This window comes from Pogona vitticeps, chromosome 2 (genome assembly GCF_051106095.1).
Source record: "Pogona vitticeps strain Pit_001003342236 chromosome 2, PviZW2.1, whole genome shotgun sequence".
NCBI classification, from domain to species: Eukaryota; Metazoa; Chordata; class Lepidosauria; order Squamata; family Agamidae; genus Pogona; species Pogona vitticeps.
Window position 1 is genome coordinate 48,164,188 of NC_135784.1, and position 13,637 is coordinate 48,177,824.

Here is a 13,637-nt window from a genome sequence, read left to right on the forward strand (position 1 = left end):
ATCTGTTTCTCAGGCTAAACACAAAGAAAAACCCCATTGATCAGTTCTCGAAATGTCCTTAATTGCCAGTGATACGAAATGAATCAAAATGAAACGGGATTGTGGATTATTTTGATGTCTGAAAATAAACTGCATAGTTTGGCCACTGGAGGGCAGCAACAGACTATAAATCAATGCATATATTTCTTTTCCCCTCTCTTTCACTACTTACTATAAAATGATCTGCTTGTGCCATGTTACTGCAGATATCCCCTCCTTGTGCAGATTAAATTGAATATGCCTTGCCTTCCATAATTTGGAAATTCAAAAGACCAATTTCTGAGTGTAATTGAAAAGCACATTTCAAGATTATTCGCTGAATCAATAGTTCCAAGTAGAGTTCATATTAATCTATATACAGTTCAACAAGATAACAAGGGGAAAGTAATATTTACTCAATATTCCAACAGATCTGTTGGAGAAAACTGGGACTGTAGCAGGCTTACATATGCACATGTATACACACATGCATGCATATATGAGTATTTTGAAGTGACATGGATGGTACATATACCCTTTAAAGAAAATGGGTGCCTTCTGTATATACAGCCTGCTGAGCATTTGCTCATGGAGAAACATTTGGAGCAGGAATCGGGAATGTGTGGTCCTCCAGGGGCTATTAAATTAGTCCTAGGCTGTTGGCTTTGATGGCTAAGATTCATGAGACTGCCATCCCCACAACATCTGGACGGTACGTGAAAGGTCAGTTCCACTTTCTGCACTTCTTGCTGACCCAGTTCAAACATTCAGCATCAAATAATCTAAAAGCATGACGGAAGGGAGCAGGCTAGTCCTGTCCATCTAAGGCTGTGGTTCCCAGCCTTGTGTTCTTAAGTGTTCTAGGACTACAAGCCAGGCCGTGCTGGCTTGTAGTCCTAGAAAACCTACGGACTCAAGGTTGGGAACCACTGACATAGAGGGATAGAACTAGCCTGCTCCTTAATCTGCACTGAAAGCTTGAACTAGGTCAGCAAGAGATGTTAGGTTTCGTTATGTCTTAATAATAATTATTATAATGTGCTATCAAATCAATTCTGACTTAATGGTGACCCTTTTCAGGGTTTTCGAGGTAGAGGCTACTCAGAAGTGGTTTACCGTTCCCTTCTTCGGGGCGGGGGGGTTTCTAGGACTGTGCAGCTTGCCCAAGGCCACACAGGCTGGCTCTATTCACAAGAGACCCACTGGGGAGTAGAACTCGCAGCCTCTGGCTCCGCAGACAAGTCCTTAACTCAGTGAGCCTATCCAGCCAGCTCTGAATGTCTTCGTGACATGTTATTTTTAAATGTAAAAAAAAAAAAATCAATTATAATGACTAAAAATGGTCAGAAATAGCCATGACTCTTCAAAGGAACATGAAATATTAATCGTTACTCTTCCTCTTAACATCATTGACACTAAACCATTAAAATAAAGAATGTTAAAAGTGTTGTTAACGGTTGTAACTAATTACAGGCAACCAGTTAATTTTTAATGTATTCATTCTGAGTTCTGTCTGTTAAGTTATCCTACGATTAAATAAGGAGTCAGACTCCTATGTCGAGGCTGAAGACATGAAGGCTTAATTTTTTTTCAGCTTTGCAAAGTTGGGGCTCATATGTTGTGCATCTGCTCTGTCTTCTAGGCTTATGGATGTCCTCAGCCCAATGCTAAAGTGATGATGCTTCCAACCATTGGATAGACTCCATGTTTAATTTTCGACAGCCTGCTGGAGATAATCCAGTGGACCTTCCTTCTGAATATTATGTGCCAGATTTCATTGTAATGTTCCTATCAGTGGCCACCTTGAATCTCACTTATCTATAGATGTCTAGCGAGCCTGTCAGCTGAGTAGGGATGTGAGACTCATGGCATATGGCCTTTTTCTGTATCTGAGCTTTTATCCCCCTGTCATTGGCAAATCACTGTGAACCTGGTGTCTCTGAGCCGTAGCTTGCTTTTCATATATATAAAATCTCAATCAGAGAAGATTTGCATCAGCCTAATTTGTGTTAAATTGCAACCACTGCATTCGGTAAAATCCATGCATTTTAATAGGCATTTGCTTCTTTTCCTATGAAAATGCTAAACCTGATGGCTGCCTGCTGCTTTTAAACGGTTTCTCAGCCCGGCTCCAACACCAGAAGAAAATTAAGATGGGAGAAACTTGCTTAGCTGCATAAAATACAGCAACTGGAGCTGAGAAGGGCGGCAGGTTTTGCTCTTCTCCAACAGTTCCTTTTTATGTATGGAAACTCTTGGCCTCTATAGTTCCATTTTATAACAACAACAATATAAACTCAGAACTGCAGAGTTGGAAGCGACCCTCTAGTGGTTCCCAGCCTTGGGCCTCCAGATGTTCTTGGACTTCAACTCCCAGAAATCCTGGCCAGCAGAGGTGGTGGTGAAGGCTTCTGGGAGTTGTAGTCCAAGAACACCTGGGGGCCCAAGGTGGGGGATCACTACTCTAGACCATAGGTTCCCAAAGTGGTCTATATGGACCGCCAGGGGTCGATTTTGACTTGCAGGGGGTCCACGTCAGAGATGTTAGACTTGCATCAAAGCTTTGCACGGACTTGTTTGATTCATAATTGATAAATAGGAGTATTAGAGACGTTCAGTTGCTTTCTGAGTGTTGAGAAGAAAAGTGGCTTAAAAATACGTTCAAAAATATAGATAGAAAATAGGTAAAAGTCAGGTGAATCAAAATGATCTTCTTTCGGAGTGCCTAAGAAAAGGAAGTAAAAAATTTGATACATAGTTTGTACTCGTTACGATTGCATAGAGGGTTTACGGAAAACAAATACGTTGGCAGGTGGTCTACGGGGGGACGTGTGGGAGTCTGTGCTAGATCATCGAGTCCAGACCCTGTCATGGAAGCACAGTGAGGAATCAAACTCCCAAAATGAATGGCTCCACAATGAATGGGGAAAACACATGTTTATTAAATTCATGGTCTCCCCACCCCCATGTCAGGTGTAGGGCACAGAATATAACCACTGTTCTATCCTGCAGCAGTTTCAGATGCATCTGATGTTCTTCCATCGCTACCATCTTCTGACAGCAGGATCAAGAGAACTTGGTTGAATTCTCTCTGGTATAAGTGTTGTGCCAATGACATAACTGTTAATTTCTCTACGAATTATGCCAGAGATTTAAAATCTTCATTAGTGGCATTTTACTGTTTCCTGAGGGGGAAAAACATGGAGTGGATTGGTAACTGAAAACTGCTTTTTGAGACTGAGCAAAGGGACAATGACCTCTTTTCTTGGCAGCTGTTCCAGAGGTGCAGCTTTGACAAGTAATTTAGACATTAGCTAATTTCTAGGCATATTAGTTTCTATTTTGAGCGAACACTGCCTTTCGGAGTTATAACCTATTACAGGAGACATTGTCTCCCCTGTGGATCTGAAAGTACTTTCTGCCTCAGGTTGCTTGAGGAATTCAGGCATCTATACTCTAAAGTGAACTCAGTTGTATTTTCAGAAGGGCTGCTCTGGAATCTGCACTCTTGCCTCTCTCTTTTGTGCATGGGAATCTTTGTGTGAGCAAACAAGGGACTAAGAACTTGTTCCTGGATTAGCTTTGGGTGGGTTAAAGCTTTTATTCATGGGTGTAACTCCTATTGGGGAACCAAGATCCCTAAGAGCTGTGTCAGAGCTGCTTGTGGTTTTCCCCTTTCAACCCATGATCTTTCCGGGGGTGAATGAAAGGGCAGCATGAAAAATAAGAGACAGATTGTATCTAAGGCCTCCACCCCTATTGAGTGAGGGGTTTTCTATATGCACATGTATCACCTCCCTCACCTCCATATATGTGCATATAGAAAACTCCTCACTCAGCTGGGGTGGAGGCACACACCAGAAAGACCATGACAATGGATGGAGAAGGACTGCAGAGGCAGAGCAGTAAAGATCTTCCTTTAGCCACAGACATAAACCAGGGAGAGGGAGATGAATGAGGCAGCCATTAATACTTGAGGCCCTTGAGTCCAACCCCCTGCTCAATGCAGGAATCCAAGTCAAAGCAGATCTGACAGGGGGTGGTTGTCAATTTTCTCTTGGATGCCTCCGGTGTCGGAGCACTCACCATTTCCTGAGGTAATTGGTTCCATTGTTGTACTATTTTAACAGTTAGGAAGTTTTTCCTGATATTCAATCGAAATCTGGCTTCCTTTAACTTGAGCCTATTGTTGCGTGTGTTCTGCACTCTGGGATGATCGAGAACAGATCTTGCCCCTCCTCTGTATGACAGACTTTCAAAGACTTGCTATTATATCTACCATCAGTCCTCTTTTCTCAAGGCTAAACATGCTCAGTTTATTTCCACCTTTTAACAAAATAATCTCTGAAAAAGTTAGACATGCCATGGCAGGAAGCTTCCAGGAGCAAGAGGTAGCCAGTTTAAGGCAGAAAGGGGAACACCGTATTGATATATACCTGAGGAAAAAGGAGGGCACCCTATCTCTCTTTTTGATGGGGCAGTTTGTTAAAGCCTCCAGTTAATCGTGTTGTGTCCACCTTCTCTTTGTCTCGCCTACTTGTACCCTGTGCACCTGAATAATTTTTCTAACTGCTTGATTGCTCAATGGTTTAGATATCTGACTGCAGAGCCAGAGGCTGAGAGTTCAATTCCCCACTGTGCCTCTTTGACAGGGGCTGGACTTGATGACTCATAGGGTCTCTTCTAGCTCTGCAATTCTATGATGATGGTGGTGATTCTGCCAAAAGACAATAGAATGGAGAAGTGCTCCACTTGAATTTCCAGAGGGATGAGTTTAGGCACATTTATATAAGAGAGGGCTGGGCCTGCTTGACTGATAGCTATCCTAATTTTCAAGAGTCCTTGTTGGCATAACCGAAGCAGGTTACACAAGATGTATTGCCTCTGTGCAAGATGTCTACATGTATGAGATGAGACTCTATGCCCGGGGCATTCATGTCTAATGACTCATTGATTGCACTTTCTGAGTTCTGGCAGACTAACCTGACCAGGAACTCCTCGCTTTTCCATTTTCTGGTTTCAATCTCCCTCTTTCTTGACTGTGGCATAAATAAAATATTCTTCCAGGCAGGTTTCCAAATTAACCACAATCTCTGTCCAATATGCGCATACATTCAGTTCCTTTAAAACCCTCTAGCTTATGAATGTGGGATATTGTACCTATTCAAAATGCTGCAAATGGCTTGATATTGCTGCACAATATTGTGCCCAACTTGCCAGCAGGAAAAAGGATGCCAAACTCTGAATAGCAAAGGGCAGCCTGAATGTTGACAGCACCAATGTCAAGAGGGTCTTCTGCTCACTACCATTCACACTTGTTGAAAAACAGCCCTGACAATTGCTTTGTGTTTAGGTGAGATGAACTGATGAAAAAAAGGAGTTAGTTTCTGGGATTTTCTCTTGTATGGTTTCAGGTAGTGTGAATGGTACTATCCTTTTTCAGGATAAGCAAGTTTAGTGTTTTTAATGTATTTGGTCTGTTTTATATCTGCAAACAGAAAAAGTCAGCTGTGTCTACATGGAGGGTAACATGGTTTTACTTTAAAAAATCATAATGTAAAAACCCTTTACCCAAACATCCACAAATTTGGCATAGGGCAAGGGAAGACTGTTTTATACATCTGTTCCAAATGTGGTGCTGGTCTGACATTCAGTTTTAAAGATATACTTTTTTGTTTGGGATACCCCTGTTTTTAGAATTGTCTTATGGAATACTGATTTGCTCTGTTGCACAATATCTATTGCTGCACTCTCATGCAGCAATAATAAAGTCCTTAACCAAGATACAGCTATGCAAGGGTTTTCTTTAAATATAATCATTTGGTATCAAATCCTATGAACACTTTTCCTTGGAGTAAGAGATATAGAAAACATAATTATTTAGTCATCAATCTTTGTACATTTCCTGCTGACACCGCTGGCACAGTATTGCTAGGGTGATGTCAGACCAGCTCCTGCCATATCCCACATTCATAAATGAGAGGTTTTCAGAAAGATTGCATTTGTACCTCAGTCAAATTGTACGAAGTGTGGTTGGTTGATGCATGGCTGGTTGTGTCCCTGAGAGTGTCTTGTCCATATCCTCAGGATGCATCCACTGAAACTGATCCCAGAGAATTGATTAAGATGATGCATTGGGCACCTTGTCAGGACATCTTTCAGTGCCAAAGTTCATATCACTGATAATTGTGCTCCTTGTAACTCATTATTTCCATCCTCTGGTTGTGAGTCACATTTGAAATTTGCCCCAAGTAATCACATCGCTATTTTTAAAAGCATCAGTGAATAATGCTACATCAAAAGCACAGTGAGAAGTTTAAAATGGAGACAAATGACCGTTGCTATTGCCAAGAGAGCTCATTGTGGGTAGCAGGGACATAAGTTACTGATCCAGAAAATACAGTGGAGGACACTTTTCAGGGTTCTCCTGGAAGCTAGAATGGACACTGGGTAATGCACTGTGAGGAATCGTACATGGGAGATGAACTTTCCATGTCAAAAACTGAAGTAAATGAAAGCCAATGCTCAGCATATATGAGACAGTAAGCAAAGTGGTGGACCTCTGTGACAAAAACTTTAGGGTGTGGCTAGACAGGGGCAGCTTCAATTTTTGAACAGGAAGCTAGAGCCTCGTGGCGCAGTGGTTAAACCGCTGTACTGCAGCCAAAACTGTGCTCACGACCTGGGTTCAATCCCAGGTAGCCGGCTCAAGGTTGACTCAGCCTTCTATCCTTCTGAGGTCAGTAAAATGAGTACCCAGCTCACTGGGGGGGGGCAATGTGTAGCCTGCGTAATTAAATTGTAAACCGCCCAGAGAGTGCTTGAAGTGCTATGGGGCGGTATATAAGCAGCACGCTTTGCTTTGCTTTGCTTTTAGGCAGAGAAGACTTCTGCCTTCTAGCTTCGGCCTTTCTCCCAGGTAAGCCACACATTTATGAGTCTGTAGGTGTCCTTCAGGTGAGATTCTCAGAATGGGAGAATTCTGGGATATGTAGTCAAAAACAACAACAAAAAGAACAAACGGCACATCCTAAAGGGCAGCCCGTTCAAGAGGGAAACGCCATAAGCAATTGCCGTTGAGCTGTGAGTTTCCCCAGTAGAATTCTGGCCTACATATTATTTGGATCATATATATAGAATACAAACAAGCAAACAAGCACACTATATACATACTGATATTGCATGGTGTGGCGGAATGCCATCACATTATGTCACTCCTGTTTGTCCATCATGTAAACTCAAACAGTAAGGAGCCTATGATAGGACAGGAGGGGCAGAGTCAAAGAGACAGTTGAGGAGTGAGAATGACAGTTATGGAGTTAGAGAGAAGCAGGAGATAGATAGGGATTTGAAGAGGGAGAGTTAGGAGATTGAATTGAGAAGGTCAATACATAGATTGAACAGTTGAAGTGATAGAGAGGCTAGGGAAAGAGTCATAAGGAATAGAGAATAGATAACTAGCAAATTGTTGTTGTGAATAAAAATACATTCAAATCAATGCATAACCTATTTAATGAATGATCCCGAACATCTGTGATTTCCCTTTGAGTTACGTAACAATAAAATATCATCTATAATTTACTCCTGTGTTTCTCAAACTTAAAAGTTCAATAAACCTGTTATAGTTGGCAGCACACGTGTCTGAAATACGTATTTGGTATTGTGGGAATAATACCTGGTGCCAGCGTGTAAAGAGGAAATGCACCCAGAGGGTGAACCTATGTTTAACGGAGAGATAAACAAGGGACACTGGGTGGATGCGACATATGGATAATAATTTTAACAATAACTCATTAACAGTATTTCACATTATTGTGACACTAATTAACACTTTAATAACACAACACCGCTCCAATATTTAGCAATATTGAAAGTATTGGATTTCTTGCTGCCAATGTATGCGGTCAATTACCTTGCATGGTTGTGCTCAGATACTAAATATCTTTTAACAAGAAATGTTGCTGGGCCTTCTGCACTGTTTTTTTCCAGTTACTGAGGAATTATTCATTTGTTTGATTTTTATACCCACCATTTGGCTATTAAGGCCACTCTGGGCAGTTTACAAATACCACCATCATAAAACAACAATAAAAAGTATAATCTATGAACAACTTTTAAAAAATGTAACAGTAACGAAAATAAAATACAGTCGTGCCCCGCTTTACGATTGCCTTGCATTACGACAAAACCGCATTGCGATTACGTTTTTGTGATCACTTTTGCGATCACAAAATGATGGTCTGAATAAGGGTTTTTCGCTTTGCGATGATCAGTTCCCTGCTTCAGGAACCGATTCTTCACAAAATGACAATTTTCGGACAGCTGATAAGCGGTTTCAAAATGGCCACCTGTTTTCTGGGACAGATTCCTCACTGCACAGGCACCAAAAATGGCCACCCTATGAAGGATCTTTGCTGGACGGTGAGTTTCCAGCCCATTGGAACGCATTAAAGGGGTTTCAATGTGTTTCAATGGGCTTTTTATTTTCGCATTACGATGTTTTCATTCTACAGCAATTTCTCTGGAACGAATTAACGCCGTAATGCGAGGCACCACTGTAAATAAAATAATTAAAGGCATGGGAGACGGTTGAAGGTGTCGTTGTTAAAAGGACCACTGTATCAAGATGTTCTGAAGTCAGCGATGGCCTGTCTAAACAGCCATGTTTTTAGTAGTCTTCTGAAAGTTCCCAGTGAAGGGGTCAGGCAAATTTCAGATGGGAGACTCTGCCAAAGTTGCAGAGCAACCGCCAAGAAGGCCCAATTTCTAGTCATCATTTTCTGGGCCTCTCTTCAGGCTGCTCGGCCTGAGAAGATCTTACAGGATGGGAAGATCTAGTTGGAAAGAGGTGTTCTGCCAAATTTTGAGGTTCTAAACAGTTTAGGGCTGTCACGTTCCCACGTGGCCTTTGGTCATTTCACCAAGCAAAGGCACAAGCAACATGCCGTTCAGCTGCCAACAGCTGATTACATTATCTTTGTCCATTATTAATGACAGAGGTCCAGGCCATGTATCATTTAAGAACCAAGTAGAAATTGTTTGTTGTTAAAAGTCATAAAAGTCCAGTCAATGTTGTTAACCAAACAACCTTCTTTTTTCTCCACTCTCAATTGCCTGCTCTCCCTCTCCCTCCTTTTCTTTTCCCCCACTTAACTCTGCCCCCCCCACCAACTCCTACTGGTACATGCAAATCTCACCATAAGTATTGATGAGCAGGGGAAAGCTACTAAGGCCTAATTGGTTAACAGCATCACCTTAAAGCTGGCATGGAAATGGATATTTTTATTCCAACCGGCTTTTGCAGTTTGTAACAGATGGTGTTTTTATAATTTGGTGTTAAGTACCGTCCCTTCCTACTTCGTTGTTTCTTCTATTTTTATAAATTGTAATTTTTAAAATCTTGTAAGCCATACTGACAGGCGTTTTTGTTGCACTAGAGGATAGATTGCAAGCACAGGTGGCATACTACGGAGCAGCATACACGGAACTGTTGGAGAGCTCAGTGACTTCGGTCTCTGGCTGCGGAGCAAGAAGCTGGGAGTTCAATTCCCCAGTGTGCCTCCTTGAGAGAGGCTGGACTCGATGACTCATAGGATCCCTTCCAGCTCTGTGGTTCAAAAGTTACTATTATTACATGGGCAGGCTGCCCTCAACTGACACACAAAATAATAGCTTCACAAAATTATTGTGGGATAATGAAAAGGCCATGACTTCACTGGTTACAGCAGAGTATACATAACGAGTTGATACAGACTACCGGTGAGCTGCCTATTGTGGTAACCACGTTCTCAGATGACTGTACGAGAATTATGAAGTGTCAGCTGGAGCATTAACAGCTGCCAGTTAATATGAAGAACTTAAGCGGCCTCCAGAGCTGTGCTCACCAAGCTTTCCCAGGAGTTCTCTGCTTGGGGGTGGAGGCCAGAATGCCCATTTCCTCCCCCCTCACTACTATATGCAAACCCTGCCTTCAATTGCCTAACCAAAAGATCCTGTGATAGTAAAATAAGTGAAACTGAGATTTACAACGAAATAGTCATTAACACGATTCCCTGCCTTTCCCCTGAGTCAAACACATATAAAAATCTCCCTATGTGTGATCTTCATAGAGGGATGGGTTGGTGGGTGAAGTTGCAGTGAACAGCCAGAAAAGCATTTAAATACCTGGCTGGTGGAGCAGAATAAAAACGGTAACACTCTACCAGGCGTAGTTCCTTCTCTGGCCTCCCAAGCCATTTCCTGTGCACGATGTGGCCCACAGCACAGAATTTCATGGGAGGAGACACCACATAGAGAAAATGGTGGTCTGCTGGCACCATGATCTCTGGACCCATTGCACTGCAAACAGGACTCCCTGTGAGTCAAGCTAGGTTTCTGTGGTTTATAGATATTTCCATATATAGAACAGACTGGCAAATCTTGATTACGGTGAACAGCTAAGTATATTAAAGTCTCTTTTTTTTAACGTGGTATATGACCTGCATAAAAGAAATCTAAAAGTCATTCAGAAACTTCTACATTCACTTCGCTGGGCTAGATTATGTAACCTTGAAATGGTAGGGAGAGAGGATAAAATCCCAAGAGTGCTGATGATTTTCAGATGAAGAGTTGGGCTCTGAAAGCATTTCTGCCAAAGTTCAACAACCAGGGTTAATTCATCAATGTCAAGGCAATGATGGAGTAAAGTGGAAATTTCAAGTGAGAAAATGAAAACCTAAGGAAATCAAGAAAAAAGAAGTGGTCAGAAGATGAATGACAGAACAATATAAATATTACAAAGCAGGATATAATGCAGACAGAAGGAATGAATTAACAGGTAAGTGGAAATGAATATTTTAATGTGGAAAGACAAATAATATATGGCCATATCATTGCCTTCGAGAATACATTATGGCCATATCCTTTCTCTATTAGACTAGAAAGAATTTTTGAGGAGTGCGGTTTCCCTTTGGAAGTGCCTAGCTCTGTGTTTGCAGCTAAACTTGGAATATACTTATCAAAACATAGGGTATGCAGGGACACTAAGGTTTTAAAGAAAGGTAGAGATGGGCAACCATGGTCTGGAAAAATTATGTTAACAAACCAACCAACCAAGAATCCCTCGAAAATCCAGTAACAATTTCCTGAATTTCTTATTGGCTATATTGCAGTCTGCATAAGATGCCTTTTAAGGAGTTTTTAGATGAGAGAGAGTTTTCTGGAGTGGGGCTGAATGCAAGTCAACTTAGTAGTAGCCAATTGTTCCCTCTCTAGCTCAGATTCTTTCCCCTATCTTTTCCTAGTCAGGTTCAGTTAGAAGGTCTGTCAGTGTTAGGAATGGAATCTGTCAGAAGTGGACAGTTCGAGTGTGTGTACTGTCAATTATGTAACCAGTCAATTAGTCAATAATGAAGCAAGTTAATCAGTTACGCTCAGTGATGTAACAAGTTAACATTTTTTAGATAATATGATGGCTTTTATATATGAAGAATTGTAAGTAAACAGAATATTTATTACTTCTCATTACCAGTCTCTTTGGGTGAATGTATTGACAGTAAGTACGTGTTTAGGTAAACTAACAGATAATGAATGGTCTACAAAGGGAAACTTGAAGCCAATCTGCTCTGTACGTTCCTGACCGAACCGTTTTATCAACTGCATAATTAGAGGATTTAATTTTTTTTAAAAGCCACACTCAATTTCTTCACACACTATTCCCAAGATTTCTTTTGGATTCTGGAGCCCATTTCCACAATGGGAGACTCCATGACCAATATTGCAGACCATGCAAGGAATATGTAAGTGAGAGACAATCTTTTAATCTCAACAACATTTCCCAAACTGTAGAATGATCTTGCAGGATTCACCCAAGAGTCCAGTCCAATGATTGAAATCCTGTTGCTTCAGCTTAACACCAAGAATCAAAATTTTTTAATCTCCGCCAATGATCCCGCACCTCCTTTGGGATCCCTTTCATTGCAGAGAAGCTATTGGGGGCAGTAGGACAGAGAGGGACACTCTGAAGATTGCTGAAGATTGCTTCCAACATAATAACTTTACTATTGGGGATTAATTTTGGAAATTAAAGTCTGCATCCTGCCCCCAAACCCCCTATGGCTTCTCAATGATGAAACTGATCCTAAAGGAAGCTGGCCATGGTGTGTGTATGTCCAAAATTTTTATTTTAAAAATAACACCCAACAACCACTGTGGCTGATGACATCTTCTGCCTTATGCAATACATGTTATGGTACTGGATTTCAGCCAATGTGTAGTTTCTCAAAAAAGAAACAAAACATGTCACTAGATTTAGGTTTAGGTAACTTGGCATGGAGGCAGAGACTGGGACTTCAATTCCACACTGTGCCTCCTTGACAGGAGCTAGAGTTGATGATCCATAAGGTCCCTTCCAGCTCTGTAGCTGTAAGATTATTATTGAGATCCGCTGGACAGCTCAGTGGTTTAGGTATCTGGCTGTGGAGCCAGAGTATTTGGAAGTTTGATTCCCCACAGTGCCTCCTTGACAGGGGCTGGACTTTGATGGTCCACAGGGTCCCTTCCAGGTCTGCAGTTCTAAGATGGTGATTTGATGAGTTTATAACACCAAACTCTCTGTGCTGCCTTCCTTATAAAGAAGGAAGCATAGCGATTTTAAAAAGAATATAAGCATTGCATATGAACAATGGGAAAATGCTAAGTTAGCAACTTCAAGGAATCTCATTTTAATGGTCAGTAGGCATAATAAACACTTTAAAAATAGTAACTGAAAGGACAAACATACAAAAGTTGTGCACCTCTTATAGTTTGAAAAAAAAATGTGGTAACTTGCCAAAATGTCGAGGAAAGATAGTAAGCTCATAGAGCAGGGACCATAAATCAGGTGCAATGAAATATAATAATAACCTAGTAAGAAACTACAGAGGTTTTTTAAAGGTGCATTATGATGGCGCTCTCCTTAATCACTTTCTCAGCCCTGGCCTTGGATGATTTTATTTTGAAGTAAAAAAGAGTTAAAATCACACATATTTCACACTGGACTTGAGCTCATTTTTTTAAAAAAAAAAAATGATACAGAGAAATGTAGAAGAGAAACAGGAAAACTGTACTGACTCTAGAATTTGCTACTTAAAGCGATTTCCGCAGGTAATACTAATCCAACGACTTTCCCCTGCTTTGCTTTATGCCAAAATATACACCAAGTATAAGTTTTCATTTACTCCTGTTTCTGACATGGAAAGTATATTTTCCATGCATACCCTCATGCATCACCCAGCTTTCAGGAGAATCATGGCAAAGCACCCTCTGTTGGATTTTCTACATCAGTAACATGTCCCCCTTCTACCTACAACGGACTTGCTCGGAAGTAGCAATAGTCATTTGTCAAAATCCATTTTAAATCTCCCATGAGCTCCTGATGTAGCATTAGTCATTGATGCATTTAAATTATAGTTGCACAAGAGTGCATCTGTCATATTATGCAGCAGAGCAAATCAACATTCTACAAGGCAGTTCTAAAAAGAGGGGCAGCCCAAACGAAAAATTGTACAATTTACACTGGGCCTCAGATTAGCACTATATATGGCACAGATTTAGCAGACAGTATTCTCTTTCTCTGTGCCAAATTTAGGGAAGTTTAGGCA

The 13,637-nt window shown here is 41.1% G+C and overlaps 1 protein-coding gene across 2 annotated transcripts in view; it reads left to right on the plus strand.

The window, feature by feature from the left end:
* Positions 1 to 5,542: 5,542 nt before the first annotated feature.
* Positions 5,543 to 13,637, plus strand: part of LOC140704108 (uncharacterized) — a 245,593-nt gene continuing 237,498 nt past the window's right edge. For both annotated transcript variants that reach the window (XR_012083232.2, XM_078385203.1), the window contains exon 1: positions 5,543 to 10,834. The gene's annotated coding sequence lies outside the window, so the exon portion shown is untranslated. The remainder of the gene's footprint in view (positions 10,835 to 13,637) is intronic.